This window comes from Oreochromis niloticus, unplaced genomic scaffold (assembly GCF_001858045.2).
Source record: "Oreochromis niloticus isolate F11D_XX unplaced genomic scaffold, O_niloticus_UMD_NMBU tig00006506_pilon, whole genome shotgun sequence".
In the NCBI taxonomy this organism is placed as follows: Eukaryota; Metazoa; Chordata; class Actinopteri; order Cichliformes; family Cichlidae; genus Oreochromis; species Oreochromis niloticus.
Genome location: NW_020328031.1, coordinates 3,800 through 26,331, shown reverse-complemented (window position 1 = coordinate 26,331; position 22,532 = coordinate 3,800). Strand labels below are relative to the sequence as shown.

The 22,532-nt window shown below is 41.7% G+C and overlaps 1 long non-coding RNA gene and 1 other non-coding gene across 2 annotated transcripts; both read right to left on the bottom strand.

The window, feature by feature from the left end:
- Positions 1-2,751: 2,751 nt before the first annotated feature.
- On the bottom strand, positions 2,752-4,480 carry LOC112845259 (uncharacterized). Its single transcript, XR_003218053.1, has 4 exons — positions 4,463-4,480; positions 4,310-4,353; positions 3,797-4,038; positions 2,752-3,109 (listed from the first exon to the last, which is right to left on the bottom strand). It is a non-coding gene; the product is annotated as an uncharacterized LOC112845259 (long non-coding RNA).
- A 2,671-nt stretch (positions 4,481-7,151) lies between these two features.
- Positions 7,152-7,223, bottom strand: trnat-cgu (transfer RNA threonine (anticodon CGU)). Its single transcript has one exon. It is a non-coding gene; the product is annotated as a tRNA-Thr (tRNA).
- Between the last annotated feature and the right edge of the window lie 15,309 nt (positions 7,224-22,532).

The window sequence follows — 22,532 nt, the reverse complement described above, 5'->3', positions numbered from 1 at the left end:
GGGTCTAAGTGTAAAGAGCAGACATGTTGACAGATGCTGGCCAATATCCACTCCTAATCGGGTCCTTTAAATCAGGGCTGCACTGCTGCTGGCATGTTTGACATCTGTATGTCGCCTGGTGCACATTATAACATCCTTGGACCAAAAAGAAAAATAAACAACATGACTAATACATCACTGCCTTCACAGATGACTTCTGTTAATGCAATACCATGTTCTGATTGTACAGCAAGGGCAGAAAACATGCTTCATCACACTATGTTCAAATCCATCACCCTAACCTAAATAGCAGGTTGCTGTTTACTATTAATGTTGATTAAAATCACTATTTTTCCTGCTGACACTGTGAAGTTTACGCCCCCACAGGAGCAGTTTCGAAGCTTCACTGTTGGCAGAATGCGAGCTACCAAAAAAGAGAAAACCACTTAAATAGATTATTTCTAACTGGATGTAGACACATATGAAAACCAAAATTGAGTATCTCATGAGGAAATACCTTGTATATTGGTGCAATTTTGACCGTCCACTCTAATAATACATGTGGTTGGAGGAATGGCTTTAGAAAAACATCAATAACACTTTCTCTGTTGTGGAGTGGCTGATGTTTGTGATGTAGAACATCCCCACAGAACCGTTCCTCTGGAAGACACTCTGCACATAGACAGGACTTTTTTGTAACAAATTCAGCAAAATTTGAATAACTGAAAGTAGTACGCACTCAGATCCAGCCACTCTTGACAAAGGTAGCAGCTTCTATTTTGATATTATAGCTCAGGGTGGCTCAGTGTACTTCACTATGAGCTGACAGTTAAAAGGACATTTGTCAAATTCATGTGGTTTTATAATTATTAAAGTTCTCACACGCTCAAAGACATAAATGTCAGCCAACAAGGGATCGCTCATCAAGCTTAGCTATATAGAAAAGTACATTATTGAGATGAGACCAAATAACAGCAGGGTGAAGACAGTAGCAAAACAGAGGATGACCAACAGTTTCTGTGTCAGTGAGACATTTCAGCTGGTATGGCCGTGCTTCTTTCCAGCGCTCAGCAGCTTTCTGCTGCCAAAAGGACCGTGACACTGCCCTACTTCTTTGAGGCTCAGGAGAAGGACATCAATCCAAAACAGCAGACAGCCTTTTCATATTCTTTTCTCTAAAGAATGCAAATAGAGTATTTGCAAATATGAAGTAATTAACAAATTTCCCACGTATGGGACTAATAAAGGTTATCTTATGTTATCTTAATCACCTTTGTTTCTGCTAATGTCACTTTTACAAATCGTGTCCCATCAGCTCTCATGGCTGAACTTTGGCTTTGAGGGTCGGGGAGGACAAAAAGCTATTAAGGACCTTTTGATTTGCAATCCAGTTCTTCTCTAAAGACATGACTTATTTCTGTTTCACTCCTGGACCAGACTGAATGTTTTTCCTTGATGAGCATTACACCAGTGAACAGTCATCCACACAGTTCTGACAGGATGAATTGTACCAACGCTGGCGGTCCTACCCTCACAAGAATGATTATTTTTGTTACCAGTCCAACAGTTGACTCTACATAAAACTACTGATACAGTACCTTGAGTCGGAGCCTGAGGCTGGGATCAGACAGCAGATGAATGCAGCGCTCCATAACATCCTTAGTAATGCTGAGGTGGGAGGGAAGCTCTGCTTTCACATCATGACTACCAATATCTGACACATCCTCACACTCAGTGGGAGGGACCTCTGCAATGGCACCACATGTACAGTTATTCATCTCCTCTACACTCTGAATCTAATATAACCACCACTACAGTCTACAGCTGATATTCCACTGGCCCTTAGACAGACCTATTACCTCGGTCTTCAGTGTCATCGTCCTCTATTCCAATGCTCTCTGCCAGTTCTTTCTGTTTGCAGTAATTCAGCAGGAATTGGCGAATGCTGAGGTCTTCCTGGTCACTGGAGCTTTGATTGGAGCTGGCAGACTTACTGGTCCTGCTACAAGTGGAAGGAAACCACCTCGCTAAAGGAAAAACAAGACAACAATATGAACATAGGTTTGGTTACAATAAAATAAGTCAGTTGATCAAAATCAGTGTGACACAGACAATGATGTTTTTGGAAAGAGCCCATTAGTGACATTTAATTTATACATTTTTACTGTGAGGGCTTGTAAAACTTCTGTATGAATATTAATTCTACAACAGAAAACCACTCAGCATTTAAACCATCACGATGTATTAAATGTTTCCAAAGATGCTGATAATTTGATAACAAGCAAAGTTATATATCCTGAAATGTACTCATTGATAGAAACTTTGAAAGGCACTGCAGAAAACAAAGTTAAGCAACACAGAAAAATGTGGTAGCGAATGCCTTGAGTCACATTTTCTTCCTTATACGTGAGACTCAAGCTGACATCACTGTTGAAATCTTACCCAGTGCCTTCATGAGCGCGTGCAGCACGGAGCAGAAAAGAGCAGCTGTGCGCTCGTAGCTGAGATCCAGATCCTGAACCATGTCCCCGACCAGCAGGCTGCAGTCAGAGTGAGTCAACAGAACTGTCAACACCCGTGGAGCCTGGCCAACAAGACAGGATTACAATGAAATACAGTACAAGCTCAGGGCAGCACAGGCTTAAGCAGACAAAGAAGGAAATGGGGTAAATCCTCCAGCAGTCATTTCTGTCTCCATTTTGGGCTAAAAACAAAAACACGTCATAACTACCTGTGGATGCTGGCTGAGCCTCTGAAGGTTGAGTGATATGTCATTAAGCAGGTAGTCAGAGTTCTCATTGATCAGTTCCTTGAGGGAAGCGTATCCACAGGCCTTGCTGATGTCCTACATGGAGCTCAGCGTCACCTGGCTGACCAGCAGCGTCTCCTCACCAGCTTTCTCCAGCACAGCATACAGCGAGGCCATCAACAAGGGACGGAAATTGCAGCCCAGCGCCTGAGCACAGCAGGCGATGCCCTCGAGTTGGATGCACAGCTGACAGATGTTGCTGTTGAGCTAATGGATCGTGGATGCAGATGTTGATGATGAAGGAATCACTTGGAGAGAGCTTGTATTTGAGTTGCTGGCATCACTGTTGCATATGGAGGGGAGTCTGGATGGACTGAGCAGCTACGCAAAGAGACAAAACACGTGCTAATGCACTGCTTTCTAACCACTTTTACACATGCACTGCAGCTCGGAAGTTTTCAAGATATTGTCCATGCACGTGAGAACGCAAATGTCTGACACACTTAGATCAGACATTAAACAGCCTTTAGCCTTCCTGCTCCTGAGTGAAAGCCTGTATTATATCTCACTGAGCTCATGTGGGGGTAGCACAGATTAGCCTTTCTCAAAGTCAAGAGTGGGGGCCAATTTAGGATCTTCACTCAAATTTAAAATACAAGGGAAACCGATGTATTTCCTTACATAAACAAAAACCACACAAGCGCTTATAAAATGCTCATCCTACCCAGTCATACGCAAAGTGTTAAAATCAACGTGTGATCCACCTGCCACTAAGAGATATTATTTCTCTTTGGTAGATGGAAAAAATGTAATCAAACTCACTGTCAGTAGCTACAACAGCACATTTGTTATAATATGATGAATCAAGCATTTAGATATTAAATAGTATTGAGGGAGACAGGATCAAATACAGTGGGGCAAAAAAGTATTTAGTCAGCCAATTGTGCAAGTTCTCCCACTTAAAAAGATGAGAGAGGCCTGTAATTTTCATCATAGGTATACCTCTAACTTGTCTGAGTTTTAAAGAATTGATTTGCAAATTATGGTGGAAAATAAGTATTTGGTCACCTGGTGTTAAAACACCAGGTAGGTCCCATCATGGTTGTCACAGATATTTGCTTCTTGGGCTTCCCTTAGCCCTGCTCGTCCGCCATTGCCGCGTTTGAGTTTTGGACGAAATGCATTCTGGGATATTTAGCTGTACCAAGTCCACACAAGTCACCACCGATGCATGCTCGATAAAACGGGCGGCGCGAGAACACATCCGGGACTTTTTCGCATTCTCGGCTTGATGCTTACCCACAAAGTGGCTAGAGAGACAGAAAAAAGACAGAAAAGAAACAAAAAACACAACGCCAAAGAATGTCATTTGCACACTAGCATGGAGAATAAACGTAGACACAGTGCACCCAGTAATTTTTGAACTTACAACCAAGTTTCAAGAGCAGTACTGGTATTGTACCGGTACTGGCTGCTGTCTCATTGTTCAGAGAGCCTATCATTATGCAGAGAAAGGAATCTGTGTCTCTGGACCGAAATGACTGTACGTGTAGTGCTGTAGAAACAATACTGCCCACAAACCTTGATGTTTCTATATGTGGAAACCTTCAAGTATGCATATCCTCCTGTAAGGGTAAAGTAATGGGACATTTGCACTTTTTGCATGTAAGCCTGTCGGTCTTAACTGGAAGTTGCACTTGAGCTGTCTTGGCATCTTTCCCTTGTTTGACTCACCAGTTTTGCCCTGAGCTGAACCGCTGCCTCCTTCTCTGTTGTGGTACTCAGCGGTGACCAAGATGCTGTAACATGCAGATGTGATGACTACGACCCACTCACAGTGTGATCCTGGCTATCAGCTCCAGTCAATGCTGTGTAGGACACGTGATACTGGAGGACATGAGCATTGGGAGGTACCCAACTGATCACCATGCTGACGGCAGTCTCATCAGAAAGCGTGAGGCTGGTTGGGCCTCCACCAGAGCCTGCAGCAACATCATAGAAGAGATAAAGTACTACAGCTAACGACACTTAACACTCACTTTCTTCCTTTATAGGAGGAAATTATTTTGGCAGCAGAGCAAAGTGGTTTTTTTAGAAAATAAATGTAAAGTATAACAGAGAATTTGATACTTTGATTTGATACTTTAACCTCACTACATTTATTTCATAGCTTAGAGTTCTAGTTACTCAAAGATGAGAATTTAGATGTGAAATTTAACCTTTAAGTGACTAGTACTTTGAGAACTGCCATCAATTACACAATGAAGTTCATTGACGTACAGGTTATTGTATTAGTAATGCTATATTGTACATAGAGACACAATATGACAGAATATGACTGCTGCTAATGTGACTTAGGTAAATGGTTTCAGGCTCTCCCCTCCTGAGTTTGAGAAATGTTCAGGATCAGAAAATGTGTGACTCACAGGTGCTGTAGCATACGGCCACAGCTTCACTCTGAGCTCCATCTCCATAGAGTGCAGACAGTGATATCTGATGCTCCTTAAGACACAGGACAACAGTTTATTGAGACATTGTATTTTTTACTTCATAATATGTACTCCAACAATCCAATAGTTCTTCCCCACCTGTCTCAGGTCGCCTCCACTTAGTGAGGTAAGAAACATCATCATCAGCTGCAGCTTCCCAGCGCACCGTGATGTCACTGTCTGAGAAATTAGTTACCCTAAGGTCAGAAGGAGGAGGCACCTTCACTAGAAGAAAAGAATAATGTGTATGGGAATTTTTTAAAAATGAGAAAGCTACATTTTGACATCTTTCATTATTAATAACATTTACAGTACTGTGCAAAAGTCGTGAGCCACACGCTGAAGTATTTCTTTGGACATTATCTGGTTTTTCCACTCCTTTTTAGTCCAGTTCTTGTACCTGACCATTTTCTGAGTAATGTTTTTTGTTTGTTTGTTTTTTGTTTGTGTAAACACTTGGCACTGACCATTGTTGGAGAATTAAAAAGCACCTAAGTCAAGGAATGTGTGTGCACATAACAGAAAACTTGGGAAAGAACCAATTTTAAATCTTTAAGCATTTTGTTACTAGCGGCCTGTCACAAAAACACATTTTGTATAGTGTTTTTTTTTTTGTTGTTTTTTTTTTAAATCTTGTGAATAAAATGTATACAAATGTGTGTGATTAATCACAATGTGTTAGTGTGTAATCACCCTGAGACATGCATGCCTGTCTGCTAGCGTCAGATCTAAAGCCATTTCTGATTTGGAGATGCAGGCTGCAGATTCTGTCCAGATTATCCCAGCTCTCGTCACTAAGCATCCAGTCTTCACTTATCAAATGTGTAAAATTCAAGGCTGGTCCTTAAAAGCTCCCAACAAGGCAAAAACTGTGAATCTAACCAAAAGTGTATTTCCTGTTTCTCCCACATATTGGATTCCACAGTTCCTACAAGTGATCAAATATACACAGTTTTTAGATCTTGGAGTCCCTTTGCACAGTGATAGAAAAACATTACCATTGGAATAACTGCCCACCCACTTGTGGTGCTGGAAAAATTGCCCTGATCTCTGCGCTTAGGCTCAGAGAGAGGTGAGATTTTAGCCTTTACAAGGAGATCACCCAGGTTTTTGTTCCTCCTGAAGGCTGCAATTGCCTTGTGATCCTGAAGCATATGTGTGTCCTGAGTGAACCTTTGAAAGTTGCTCTTGATAACTCTGACCAATTTGCAGGTGGAGGGAGAATATGTGATCACCACTGGGATGAGGGGAGAAACATCAATTGGCTTGGTCTGCAAGAATGAATTGAAACATTTTCTTAAAAAGGACCAACCGTACCCCCTAGTGGAGAGAGCTGAGAATAAAATCTTGACAGCTTCCCCCAAATCACTCTGTTGAGTGCAGATCCTGTGAAATCTCAGTAATTGGGATTTAATTATCCCTGCAAATGTGTGTTTTGGGTGAAAACTTGTTCTGAACAGTAAGGCATGTGTATCTGTAGGTTTGAAAAAGACTTTAACATCTAATTTGTGGTCATTTGGGAAATTTGGGCCCTTAAATGTAGTTGTGTCTAAAAAATCAATTGAGGATTTATTAATGGTGGATTTCAGTTTGATGGAAGCATTATGGTCATTAAATTGTCATTATTAACATTAATATGAATTATCAGTGTAAATATGCTTTTGCGAATGTCTCCTGTTGTCAGATATCCTGTTTGGATCGTCCACTTTGACTCTTCACAACGTATGTTATATTCTGTTAAATATTTAACCTGTGAGTAAAGGAAACTGATACTCACACTGAGTAAAGCGCCAACAACAGTGATGTTGTTGCACCAGAGTCATGTCTAAAGTTCTGTTCAGTGTTTCTGGTTATTGGGAGCAGAGTGTTTCCCCTACTTAAAGCAACGTGATCAGCAAGTACAGAATCAAACAGGTTTTTAATCACTGTACTAAAGGCACAGATGGGGATTGAACCCATGAGCTTTGGCAGACGAGACCAATGCCTTGCCACTTGGCCACTATGCCACACGGGCTGAGCTTTGTCCATACCGTAACATCATATTCCTCTTGAATTGTTCAATTAAATGAATTGATGAACATGTTTGTCATCTTAGTTGGTTTGAGTGCTCAAAGTAGAGAATCACTGCATAAGAATCAGTCCATTCAAAAGCAACATTCTCCAATATTCCAAAAACCCAGAGAAAGATTGCCAAATGCGAACATCATTCCAAGGAAAGCATGAAAAAATGTTGCAAGCTTGTAAAGTGTTGCCACATTTATAGTGCATCTGGTCAACACCGGCATTATTCTGTTAGAATTACTATCACCCAGTTTCAGCCAAGCTTTAGCAGTGACATTTCACTCCACAATGCTCCACAAACCATCATGGTGGTGTTAAATCATAAACAGTATATAACGCTCTATTACTCAATAAGCAATGGTGTTTTGTAAAACTTGAGTGGACTGTTATTTTTATGCTTGTGTATAATTTCTGACATTATGCAGATGTACTCTTTATAAGGCTGTGGAAACCTGCAGTCAGGTGAAACTGAAGAAGTCACTTTGATGAGTGAAAAAGATGCCCAGAACAGACTTTCGGGAGAACATTGCTCCTGGACGGACTGTTGTTTCTTACAGCTAGTGTCTAGTACAGAAAGGGACTTTTTGTTTCCCTTGTCAGCTTGTATTAAAGGTATAGATGGGTATTGAATCCAAGATCTTCAGTTTACAACACTAACACCTTGCCACTTGGCCACCAGGCCACACTGTAGAACCCCAGCACCGCCATCAGGCCAAACTTTTATTGTAGAATAAATGTATCTTGGAAAGTTTGCATTCAAATCTTTTCAAGATTACTGACACCCTATTGGTTTTTGGTGATGACAGATTTAGTGAATCTTCAAAATCTTTCATCCAATTGTTTTCTAATTTTGGGTGCACGTCTGTGCCCTTTAGAATGAGTCATGTTGATTTTTGTGACCCTAGACATCCCTTTCACTCACCCTTCGTCTTTCCTTATCCAGGCTTGGGACCGGCCACGGCAGAGTTGAAGAAGGGTTTTCTTCTGCTTTATTTTTTTGTGTGAGTCTTTATGTACTTGTTCTTTTTGTTTGTTTGTTTGTTTGTTTGTTTGTTTTGGGGGGGGGGTGTACATATTTGTGAAACAGAAAATAATGACATCGCTCAAATAATCAGAACATGGAACAGTTGTTGTCCAACAGTCAAGTTTCTTGTCTGCACAAGTGTACACATGGATGAGTGTGTGCATACTCATGCACGCACACACCCACACACACATTTCTTGCACTGTGCACAGGTCATGCTCGTCTTACAATCATCATAGCACCACCACCCTCACCCTCCAAGCCTGGTTTCTTCCTGTTAAAGGGGAGTTTTCCCTTTCCACTATCACCAAGTGCTTGCTCAAAGAGCGTCATATGATTATTGTTGGGTTTTTGGGTTTGTTTGTTTTTTATAGTTACTGTAGGGTCTTTGCCTTACAACATAAAGCAGCTTGAGGTGATTGTTACTGTGATTTGGTGCTATAATATACATATACATTCTGTTTGTTTACATTGTACAGTGTGCCAACTTTTTGTAATTAGTAACATAGTTATTGCCCTTATTGAGCTATAATACAAAAACAACTAAAGCTTTAAAATAAGTGTCAGTGAGCTGAAAAAACAATATTTATACCCAAAACATAGTACAGCAGAATCTAGTATAACATGGAAACACCTACCTGAAACACAGACTTTATGTATTTTAAGTACTTGAGTAAATGTTCCCACTACTATCTGCACTCACTTCCGAAGATATTTAGACTAATGAGAGAACTCTGAGCTCCTCCGCTTCATGTGAGATTCACTTTCCACTGTTTCTTTTCTTTCTTTCTTTTTTAAATCCCTCTCCATTGCATTAATGTCTTGAAATACCAGGAAACCAAGCATCTGCATCTGGAGACTTTTGACTCAAAAGGCAATAAAAACCAAAACAAATGTAAAAAAAAAAAACCAATAACAAAAAAAATGAATACAGGAAAAATTACATTTTCACAAATGTCAAACATTTTTTAATTAAAATTCCTCTTTTTTTCCTACTAAAAAGTTGTAAAAATGAGTCCAAGGGCATGATGCCGTAGCAGAGGATGTACTTCCTGAGGCAGCTGAAGAAATTCAACCTGCCAACACGGATGATGATGCAGTTCTACACTGCAATCATCGACTCCATCCTCACCTCCTCCATCACCGTGTGGTACGCTGGAGCCACTATCAGGGACAAACAGAGACTTCAGCGTGTTGTGCGCTCTGCTGAGAAGGTGATTGGCTGCAAACTCCCATCTCTGCAGGACCTGTACACCTCCAGGACACTGGGGCGTGCAGCTCGGATCACAGCTGACCCTTCTCACCCTGGACACAGTCTGTTTGACCTGCTCCCCTCAGGCAGGAGGCTCCGGTCCATTCGCACCAGAACCTCTCGCCATAAGAACAGTTTCCATAGAAGCATAGATGCATCTGAACATGTGTAGAGAATGACCGTGCCCCCAAATTGCCAAATTGGTGTCTTAACACCAAGTTTGTTTTTTGTCTGTTTGGGAGCTGACACAGTCTCAATGGAGATGGGTTTTTGGGGGGGTAGCAGGAGGAGAGAAGCTGCAGAGAGGCGTGTAAGACTGCAACTCTCCTTCCTGGTCCCAACTCTGGATAGTCATATTTTTGGGGGTTTAATAAATTGGTCCATATTTCTAGAAATGAGAGCTGCTCCATCCAAAGTGGGATGGATGCCGTCTCTCCTAACAAGACCAGGTTTCCTCCAGAAGGTTTGCCAATTATCTATGAAGCCCACATCGTTTTTCGGATTCTAAACTGACCGCAGGTGTGAATGTGAGTGTGGATGATTGTCTTTCTATGTTAACCCTGGACAGTTTAACTTGTACCCCTCACTTCATGGTAGCGCAATAAGTGGGAGAACACCTATTCCGACACCCATATCTTAGATTAAGCTAATAGTATTAGTGCGCTGTTATCAAAGGTTACCTGGATTATAGGTATATTCAAAACTTTACATAGAAGAGATAAGAGTGCGTGCGTATATGCTCACTTCTGACGATGATAATATGATAAGGTGTTATCTCATCTGTACTTGAAAGTACTTCAAACACCACATGCACATGCAATCTTATCTGTGTGTCTAACGATCTATAAGTGAGCAAAGACAGTGTTATAAATATTTTGAGTCATTTCTATGCCTTGAAAGTACTTACTCAGTACTTACTCAGCGCACACACAGATATTATATTCAAAATCATAACGGTCACGCCTTCGATTTCTTACCGCTACTTTTCGTACAGCATCCAGGAAATGACGTAGACTGTTTCTACTGCATCATTTGCATTTTACATTCACTCTGTGGGCACATCTCCGCTAAAATCTCATATAAACCATTTCTACAACCACCAAACACAACGAAAACAAGCCATGATTAAAAGAGCAGTTACGTAAATGCACACAAGTCCACTAAACAAACAAAACTGAACCACAAATTCATCAGACCTCATGTAACCGGATAAAGAAAGGCTGGTTATCTTCCAGAGCTATCACCGATTCCAAACACCAAGCTTCACCGCGCTCTGACTAAAATTCACTGAAAGAGCCGCAAAAGAAGACCACAAAAACCACCACAGTTATCTAGAGAATCTAAAGAACAGCACAAATTCCAAAGCATGTAAAACACAGGAGCTGTGTCAAATGTTTCACTTGATTTATACGTTATTTATACCTCGAGCACCCTTTTTTCTTTTTTAATCATTTTTTTTCTCCTAATGTATTCCTTTTTTGTTTACCGACTTGTATTTGTATACATGAGTTGTAAAAGATATTGCAAGCTGTGACATTTTTCCTGCCCTTTCTATAACTGCATTATTATGTATATTTGTTCTTTAGTTGTTCAACTTCAAAAAGTAAAAAAAGAAAAAAATATTGGCTCAAAAAGTATTTTTAGGCCTGTTAATAAAATTAAATAATTTCTGCTGTTTAATACCTAAAAAATTCAACTGACATGGTGTTCAATGTGTGCAAAATTGGGCCTTTTTGTTCAACGTCTGGATATTTATGTGTTGGCAGTGCTGTAATTTTTCACGGTTTCACTTTAGAAACATAAAACTTTGCACAGATGATGTTTATACTGAATTTCGGGAATTAAAGGTCTGCAGCTCAGACACAAGCATTTCACTACATGTTGTACCCTGTATGATTGTGTATGTGACAAATAAAGGTTGTTTGTTTCTTTGTTTGTTGTGAAATGTGAACTGAAGCATGTTTTTAAAAGGGTTATATGTTAAAAAAATAAATAAAAAAATTTGGCGGGAATAAAATCTACTCACTTTTTCTGTGTTCCAGTCTCAGTAACTTTGACACAGTAATATCTGCTGCAATATTTACACCTCTGATGACATTTCACAAGTGTTAGCTTTCTTTTGATACCACGATTGTATACACAGAGTTTGTAATTGCACTCAATTAATTTTGGGCATTTCATTTTCGAGCAGGAAGCTCAGAAAACCCTTTGGGGCTCAGGTTAAAGAACTGCACCACTACAGGTTTTAGAAAACCCATCCAGAATAATTTTGTCCATCTGGGCCCATATAGGGACATCAAAGGTCAAAACTTCTGTTGCCCTGTGGAGGTTAAGCGTGGGTTTGCCCTGCTCACACACTCCCGCCCACAACTACCCACTGTGAGCCCATGCAAGTAATAACGTTTTGGCACATTACTTATGATAAGAAGCCACCATGAGGGGAAATACAGTTGTGGAGAAGATGAAACCAAAGCACCTGTTTGATTACACTGTCAGAAATATGAGGCTGGGAGGAGGCGACTGATGCAAAGCCCCAGGGAAAAGGAAAGTTAACGATTTTTTCATTCCAAAAAATCATTTATACAGTTCAGTGGTCTACAGACAGACTGAAGAGAGAAACAAAGCTAGTATCGATCTGATACCAATACCAGTGCTGGTTTGTCAATATTATAAATATTTGGATCAAGCCGCCCACCTACAGACTCATCGACAATAGATTTGTTTGCCTTGAAATGGAACCTTTAATCTCCATATTTTGACTTTTTCACAAAGTATCGAGTTTAATGTTGAAATAGAATAGAATAAACCTTTTTATCCCACAAATGAGAAATGTGGGTGTTACACAGCAAGAGGAATATAAAATATAGAAGGAAGACGCAGAGTGGTTCTATATACATACACACAGATATACAGATAAAAGTGTACAGAGATATTTACACAAGGGGTGAATGATCCTGGTGAAATATACAGTGTAGAAACAAGCTGTAAAGTGAGCAGCAGCAATTAAAAACATTTGATATGTCAATTAAACAGGTGATGAGTGAGATAACCATGTTAAACTGGATTATAGAGTCTGACAGCTGCTGGTAAGAATGACCTGCGGTCGCGCTCCTTCCTACACTGTGGGTGTAAAAGTCCACTGCTGAAGGAGCTGCTCAATGCTCGTACAGTCTCATGCAGGGGGTGGGAGGGGACAGGTCATTATGAGGTCAAGCTCTCCTATGTCCAGTGGAATATCTGCAGCTGAGCAGTGGGTTTCGGGCAGAATGTTTCCAGGCATGTAGTCTTGGAACATCTCCAGATGGATCGTGGATAAGGCCAGGGCCATAGGCACCGTTCATGCAATCCATGTAGAACTGCAAGGGACTTCCTGTTGACAGACAGAAAAAGAGCGGTTAGTGACTTCCTTCCAAACTATTTTCTCCATGCACTTCATTCCCACGCATTTCTCCTGACCATATGCAGATACCTGGGATGTGGGTGCCATCGTATTTGATATCCATCTCATGCAGACCGGCCTCTGTGGGAGCGTACTTGTCAGCAACTGTGCCATCGTTGTTGTCTGTGATGTCAAGCTTAGCAACTTTGCCTGATGCCATTCGGACCTCACCTAAAGCAGAGGACAAAAACAATGACACACACACATCATTATGCTCAAACTATCTGTTTATTAAGTAGACTTGTTACCTGTGACCTCTCCTTTCTGGATGGTGAATGGAATCACCAGGTCAAATGGTCTCAGACTTGCCACATCCAGCCAGATCATTCCCATTGGTCGGTCTGTTGCCTGAGAGACACGCAAGTGCACACGTCAGATCACAGGTTGTTAAGAGATTGTGGCAACAGTTCTGGTTACAGCGACAACATGTCACAGACTAAATGAACACAGGAAATTAATACAGGACCTGTAACATCAGAAGGCTGTGGCTTCTTAACATTATGCAGCTCTGCTGAACTGTCCATGTGTTTCAGGCATCCCGTTTTTGACATGGAGAGAGAGAAATGAGAGAACGCACCCTCTCAGTGATGAAACACCTGCAATGAGAGACAGCAGACAATGATGCAGTCTGATGAAAGGAGACCATGTGTGCTATAGATGACAAAGGGACAACAGGGAGAAGCTGAACAAAAACTGAAGCTGAGAAGGCCGAGAGACCGGAGGCTGAGGTTTTAGATACCCAGGGCTGTTGGGGCATTTGGCTCTGTTGCATGAGCTGGTCTGACGGAGCTCCTTCCAGTACTTGGAGGGTGTAGGCAGGGATGATGGAGGGAATTGAGAGAGGGAAAAAGATAAGGCATTGGAGCGGATTAAAACGGCGTCAAAGTGATATAGCGAAACGGCTGCAGCCATCAGGACCAATCACAAAGCCTCTGTAGGGGAATGGATCTGTGCAATTTATGCAATTCCCTTCTCACATATACATTGAAACAGAGAAGGTAGGACTGACTAACAACCACAAGAGCTTTCTGAGACTGATTATATACTGATTTTGAGTATAAACACTAGCAAAATGCAAGTTTTGCTGCAGCAGATGTCATTGACTGCTTCAGGGCTTGCTCCCAGCAGCTGGACGGTGTCCTGGAGTAAAGAACTACATATCTAGCTGTTGTGACAGTATCAGGTCAGTTCATGTCTACATACTCACTGGCTAAGTTATGGTAGTGAAGGCTCACTGACTCTGTCTTCCACTACTCTCAGACACTGTGTCATATTTTCAGAGGAGCCCAACAAACCACAGATCACTGAGCTGTCCTAACAAATCTCCAGCAATGATGCAACACGTAGGAAGACTGAGTTATAAAGACATGGCAATATTTCAACAAGGTCTTGAATTATGAGGCCCCGTCATATCTTAAACACATTAAGGTACCACATCACCCCGGTACAGCTCTTCACTCTCAGACTAGCTCTTTCTAAAAGTAGAATGGGAGGCAGAGCCTTCAGCTTTCAGGGCTCTGCTCTGAACCAGCTCCCAGTCTGGATTCAGGAGACAGACACCCTCTGTACTTTCAACATTACACTTACAACTTTCCTATTTGATAAAGCATATAGTCAGCCTTGGATCAGGTGACCCTGAACCCTCCCTTAGTTACACTGCAGTAAACCTCTTGTGTGGTTACTTATAGTTACCATTTATGTCTTTATAGTGAGGGTTAATAGTTACTTCCCAACCATTTATTCGTCTTCTATCACTTATTCATCTTCGAGAATGGAGATGTGCATGGCCCGGGAGTCCCTCTGCAAATCTCAACTCTTTGTTACAAACAGTTTTATAAAAGCAACCCCCCATTGTAAACCCCATATGGTGTGTCATTAACCTAAGACACTGCGTGTGTGTGTGTGCCTTCCTGCTGGTCATAAAAGGGTCATCTCCTCTACACTCTGAATCTAATATAACCACCACTACAGTCTACAGCTGATATTCCACTGGCCCTTAGACAGACCTATTACCTCGGTCTTCAGTGTCATCGTCCTCTATTCCAATGCCCTCTGCCAGTTCTTTCTGTTTGTGGTAATTCAGCAGGAATTGGCGAATGCTGAGGTCTTCCTGGTCACTGGAGCTCTATCTGGAGCTGGCAGACGTACTGGTCCTGCTACAAGTGGAAGGAAACCACCTCGCTAAAGGAAAAACAAGACAACAATATGAGCATAGGTTTGGTTACAATAAAATAAGTCAGTTAATCAAAATCAGTGTGACACAGACGCTGATGTTTTTGAAAAGAGCCCATCAGTAACATTTAATTCATACATTTTTACTGTGCGGGCTTGTAAAACTTCTGTATGAATATTATTATGAATATTAATTCTACAACAGAAAACCACTCAGCAATTAAACATCACGATGTATTAAATGTTTCCAAAGATACTGATAATTTGATAACGAGCAAATTATACATCCTGAAGTGTACTCCTTGATAGAAACTTTGAAAGGCACTGCAGAAAACATAAAGTTAAGCAACATAAAAAATGTGGCAGAGCATGCAATGAGTCACATTTTCTTCCTTGTCCTCTTTGACTCCCAGTATACGTGAGACTCAAGCTGACATCACTGTTGAAATCTTACCCAGTGCCTTCATGAGCGCGTGCAGCGCGGAGCAGAAAAGAGCAGCTGTGCGCTCGTAGCTGAGATCCAGATCCTGAACCATGTCCCCGACCAGCAGGCTGCAGTCAGAGTGAGTCAACAGAACTGTCAACACCGGTGGAGCCTGGCCAACAAGACAGGATTATAATGAAATACAGTACAAGCTCAGGGCAGCACAGGCTTAAGCAGACCAAGGAGGAAATCGGGTAAACCCTCCAGCAGTTATTTCTGTGTCCATTTTGGGTAAAAACAAAAAACACATCATAACTACCTGTAAATGCAGGCTGAGCCTCTGAAGGTTGAGTGATATGTCATTAAGCAGGTAGTCAGAGTTCTCATTGATCAGTTCCTTGAGGGAAGCGTATCCACAGACCTTATTGATGTTCCATATGGAGCTCAGCGCCGCCTGGCTGACCAGCAGCGTCTCCTCACCAGCTTTCTCCAGCACAGGATACAGCCAGGTCGTCAACAAGGGACGGAAATCGCGGCCCAGCGCCTGAGCACAGCAGGCCAAGGCCTCCAGTTGGATGCACAGCTGACAGATGTTGCTGTTGAGCTGGTGGATCGTGGATGCAGATCATTTTAGATGTTTCAGTAGCAGCCTGATGAAATTAGCTGTGTCGTTAACCCACTTCAGCCATCCAAACAGATGACCATCTAAGGTGAATTATGCAGATCACTAGCACAGTACACAGATTACCACTTCTGATTCCAGCCAGACTTGTTGTTACTTCATTCTAATCATGCAGTAACAACAAAGATTTATTCCTACTGGCTTTTTAAAATGTGCTTCTTCTATTCTAGAAAAACAAAAACATGTTATCACAGGGTTTGGTTTTTTTCAATGACATTTGTGTTGGCTGTGTCAGTTGCAGGCAAACATTTATCATTATTTTAAATCTATTTTTATGTTTTAGGATTTTGTAAACTGCCTTTTTTATGTTTTTATGTTTTAGATTTTGTAAAGTTTACAAAATCCTAAAACATAAAACATTTTAAAAAAAGGCAGTTTACAATGTAAACTGCCTTTTTTAAATGTTAGATATTAGGAAATAGCTTAAAATTAGTGCATATTTAACTTGTTACACTGCCTTAATGTTGCCTGCATGGGATTTCCTCATCAGCATATGACTGTACCCTGGATGATGATATGTGAGGAGCTTGAACTTGATTCGCTAACAAAACTAATTTAGCTAGCTTAGCACACATGTCTTGTGGCAAGATTATGCACCTAAATGCTTTAAGTCATTGGCTGTTCTGCCAAATTGCCACCAAGCTGCAACTTTGTGAGCTGACTGTTTGGCGATTTTTGTGTTTTAGACAACAAAAAGAAAAGAAAAAGATCTACGGATTCAGGCTTTTCCTTACCTGTGGTAGTGGCATAGAATGACGTCACTGACATTGGTTTAATATGAAAACAAACTTTGTCAAACCAAAAAAAAACCAAAAAAGAAGAAGTGAGTCGGCGTGTCATCTTTACCGAGCACCATACATGTTTTGCACACAAAAAAACAGTATTGCCGAACAAAAGATAAATGTCCTTTTTTTTCCTACTTTCGCCGGCTGGTCGTTTGGCGTAAGACGTAAGAAGTGGCGCTTTAATCTGAGCGCCCGAGTTCGAATCCCTCACGGACTCGCTGCCACGACCATTGCTTGGGGGGCGGGGAGAAGCCAAGTCGCTTCTCCCTTTTCCTGCTCTTGCCAACTCCTCCGCCTGCTCTCACCTTTTATTACCGCAAAATACCCATGCTTGTCAGCTCTTCATTCCTCAACTATTTGCTGCTTATTACTCCACCTTCCACAACTTGCAACTTTCTCTCTTCAGGCTACCAACTCTGCCTTCATTTTTTCACACTGTCTCCGACACTTTTACATCAAATTATTACCACCTAATAAGCACAGTGACAGAGGGACCCCAGGCTTTTTTTCCGTAAGTTACATGTGTTTGTGTCCGTAACTACCGTCCTTAGCTAGGTCCTCAAATCTAGGCAGCTAAGATGACAACTGGGCTCTTCGGGGAAACTTGTTTTGTAAAGTTGCTTTAGCTAATCCGTAGAGGCCAATGAATTGACCGTGACTAAAGAAATGATGAGAAAAGCACTGGGTTGCTGTTGTTGCTCTCCGGTCACTGATGCTAGCTAAGAGGATGTAATAAAGGCAAGGTAGCAGAGATGAAAAAGGAGTGGTTGTTGATAAATAAGTGGAGAAAAAGGTGGGCAGGGAAAAAAAGCAGGTGTGAGTGTGTGAAATGTGAGTATTTGAGTGTAAAAATGTGTGGTCTCCTGCGAAAGGCTGGGTGCCCGATGTGCACCTTGCGCTCTTTAAATACAAGGATATTCCACGTTCTGCTATGTGGTGGGCTAGCAGGTTCATAACATAGAGGCTCAGGTTCGAGCCCTCGGCTCACCTGCCTCTCTATGTTTATCTGCTAGGGGAGGTCCAGGCAGGGGATCTTGGAGTGAAAATTCCGAGGGATGAACCTTGTTCAGCCTGGACTTCCCCTGATTTTGATTTTTCTCTGTTTTTTCTTTTACCTGCCAGCAACAAACAGCCCAGCCTGATTTATGGGACCTCCTTCTTGTCATGGCTACCAAGGACCACTCTTCTTCTGCCAACAAGTCATTGCCTGACAAATAATTATTTCCTATGTTTCCCTATGGGGTTTTTTAATCTCCAATATCTTTACATATCTTGCTAGATAGACTTCCCTCAACAGGGTTTACAAACGCCTTATCCTCTTTGTCCACTTCAAATAACTTTAAACAACTATTCTTAGATTTCTTGCAACATCTGCTGTCCTCTTGCACAGATTACGCTTTTTAAAAAACTAACAAACACTTTTTTTTAACGTCAACCCATTGTTGGAACTAGATAAATAAAGCATATATAAAAGTCACTACCAAAAACTCATTGCAGCTTCGACCTTGTTATAGGAATGTTGTTTGTGGCTCAAGATGACTTGATTTCATCCATGAAGGATACATTTGATATATGTTTTCACATATTATAGACCAACAAGTTATTATAGCAGTTTAAATACGAGCGATCGGAAGCATGTGCTGATCAGCTTCAGTTTCTTCTCTGAAGTTGCTCTATTTCTCTTCAGGTTTCTCTCAGACCAAGATTGAATGTGATGACAAGGGTGATGGATGGTGTGACATGTGCTGCTGGCCCACAGAACCAGGTGAGTATGCTGTCCATGTGCTCTGCAACAATGAGGACATCCAACACTCTCAGTTAAGATTAGTTTTCATGATTGTTGCCTCAAGACCTGAGATCATGGTGGTGGGCTTGTGATGGACACACTTTTCATGGCTGAAAGCTCTCCTGTAGAGGCTAAGCCCTCTCGATCAACAACACACCTGCCGCTAACTACGTGTGTCTACCTTAAATATCTTTACAAACTCAAAATGTGACCTCTAGCACCAAACGCTTGCTGCAGTTCTTGGTGTCAGAGGTGACACACAAGGTATCGGGTTTTAGGTGCAATTACTTTTTCATATAGGACCAAGTATGTTTGGATAGCTTTTTCCCCTTGAAAACTGCCGTTTAATATTACACATTCTTGTCTAATATTATAAATGTATTGATCTGAAACGTGTAAGTGTGACAAATATGGAATAAGATACGAAATCAGAAAGGAGGCAAATATTTTTTCACAGCGCTAAGTCTGTAAATGATCTTCTTTGGCTGTAGTAGATCTTTGACTTGTTCCTTTTTTAATTGTTTGTTTAAAATTGTTTTCTCTAGGTTAAGGCGTACGGTCCAGGCCTTCAGAGCAGTGGTCTGGCTGTTGGAAAACCCACTGAATTCACAGTTGATGCCAAGCAAGGAGGAAAAGCTCCTCTGAAAATTATAGCCCAGGTATATCTGGCTTTGTATATGACCACAAATATGTTAAATATATTGCATGTACCGTATTTTTCAGAGTATGAGTCGCACTTAAAATCCTTTAATTGTGCGCCTTATGTATGAATTCTGGTTGTGCTTACTGACCTTGAACCGATTTTATGTAATACACGGCGCTCAAAAATCTGTCAAAAATGTTTTAGTACGACTTTGGTAAGCTACGAAGTCGCACCGCTTGATGGATTGTCGGAGCATCACGGTTACGTAGTCAGCAGCCTCGCGGAGTGATACGCGCTGCGCTTCAACATAATATTACTGTATTGTGTGTGGATAAGGACCCCAAAATGGCACCTGTTAAGAGACATGCTTACGAAGCGGATTTCAAACTCAAGGCTGTCAGTCACGCAGTAGAACATGAGAATAGAGCAGCTGCGAGAGATTTCAACATTAATGAATCAATGGTACGGAAGTAGAGGAAGCTAGAAGAAAGAGTTGAGTAAAGTTTGACTTATCTGACTGTTTTGTTTCGCTTAATGCGTTTTATAATCCAGTACGCCTCATGTATAAAACCAGACCTGTTCATCAACAGTGCGCCTTATGGTCCGAAAACTACGGTGTGTTAAATCTGATTGAACTAATCCCTTGTCTTCTGCACAGGATGGTGAAGTCAATTCTGTGGATGTCCAGGTTAAGGATAATGGCAACAGCACATACACCTGCACCTACACCCACGTAAGCCTGTGAAGCAGACTGTGATGGTCTCCTGGGGAGACTGAGAGTCCATTCAGGGTGAGTATGCACTCACTTTCACTCTTGCATGCAGGGTTTGCCTTTTCTTCTCACTGAAAAGTCTCTTGAGTTTTGGTGTTTGTGCCCACAGATGAATATCGGAGCAGGCTGTCATCCAAACAAGGTGAAGGTCTCTGACCCTGGAGTGGCAAATACGGGCCTCCAAGCCTTCCAGCCAACATACTTCACTGTTGACTGCTCAGAGTCTGGTCAAGGTAAAGCTCCATAAAACTGTGTGTGTGAGAGTAAAGAGCGCAAACATATGCTCATGTCAAAGAAATATTCCAAACAACCGATATTACAGGGAAACTTATTTAACCCACCTGCTGTTTGAGGCTAAAAATGACTGTAGAGCATTACCTGCAAAGGTAACATGCTAACACAGCCTTTGTCCTCTGCCATCAGGACAAAGGCTGTTTGCGTTTAGGCTATTCCAATGACATCCTTCAGGGTCAAAGTGGATCCTTCTCAAGGCAGAGGGACCAGGACTCAGCCGCAGTGGTAAGAATACCTGTACTGCCTCACAAAGTCAGAGAGTGCTAACAAAAAACAGTCCGTTTATTTAGTTTATTGGTCTATAATACGGTCTGAATGTTTTCCGTCATACTACGTGGAACAACTCTTCATAACACTTTTATGAAAATGTTTGACGAAATTGACAAGATCAAAATTCAAATCACAATGGCAAGGATTTAAAAACAAGAATAAACATGAATAAACAGGGTTATAGTTGGTACGCGAATGTAAACAGGTCCTTTTGAGCTGTCATTTGAACTGCGTACCAGTCAAAGCAGTAGTAGCAGCAGGCTGTGAATGACTTTGAAATCATCAGCAACCACACCAACACACACTGTTAAATATACACCTGTGCAACAGGCGAGAGAAGAAATGCTCACACATGCGGGCGTGGATTGTAGTTACTTTGTAGTTACTTTGTATTATGTGGGTTCTTATAAGACAAGGAAGCGTTCTTCTGGCTGTTATGCATCATATTAAATGGAGAATGTGGATCGCTTCCCTTTCCCGTGACAGGGTCCCCTGGGAGTTGCGTGACCTACGGTGGAGATCACATTCCCAAGAGCCCTTTCAGTGGCAGCGTGGCAGCCATGCTGGACCTTAGCAAGGTCAAGGTGACAGGCCTGGGAGACAGTATGTACCTCTGTCATTGTTCTTGTACATCCACACCTTCTGACACCAAGCCTCAGGCTACATAAAGCCTAGTGATAACCTATGAAACCATCATTTGCTTTTAAATGTTTGTCTAAGCATGAATGTTTTTACGATGGCTTTCCCCCCCCCACCTTGTACAGTTGCCAGTATATTGATGTTTTCATTTAATTTTTTAAAATGAATCTAAGCTTTTCGAGCAGATCAGAGGTGTCAGTGTATTTTCTTTGGTCTCTGTTCTGGCAGAGATAGCTGTTGGCAAAGACCAGCTCGTGCTGGTGTTTGTTTCTTCCTCCCCATTATCACCACAGCTTTATTCAAAGAAGGTGATCTGATCTTTTGGCTCGTCTGTCCAATAGTGTAGATTTCTGGTGAGTATCAGCTGCGCTGGGTATGTAAATCGGGCCATCCAGCTGCGGTACTGATCCGACGCCACTTGTGCCAAAAATCCGGACAAATGTCGTTTGATCATGGAGCAAATCTGAGCCAAATAGACTGATCATTTTTTCACATGGCGTCTCATCAGAGGAAACTTTTCCTTTTCCAAGTTCCTGTAGAACTGTCAGAAAAATCCTGGAAGCGCTGTCTGAATTCTGTTTGAGACATGTAATCACAGACACATATTTCCCTTTTTAGCAGAAAGGTTGGCCTGTGGATAAGCAGTTGTGATCTTGGACAGTGTGGGGAACTGCACAACGTTGAAGTTGTGCAGTTGTGTCTTAAAGAGATTGACCTTCACACAAAATGCTTTCATGTGCGCATAAAGTTGTGGTACAAGCTGCTCTTTCCCTCGTAGGCTCTTGTTCAGGGTGGTTAAATGATCAGCAAGATCAACTAAAAATGCAAGGTCTGCCAACCATAGAGGGTCATTCAGCTCATGAAGAGGTCGGTCCTTCTCTTTCAAAAATGGTCAATTTCTGACCTCAGGGAGTAAAGACGCTTCAGCGCGGCGCCGCGGCTTAGCCAGCGCGCCTCCGAGTGGTAGAGTAGATCCCCATATTCAGCATCCACTTCAGAAAGGAAAGCCTGAAATTCTCTGTGCTACAGTCCTCTTGCTCGAATTATGTTGACACTTTTTACAATAGTGTTC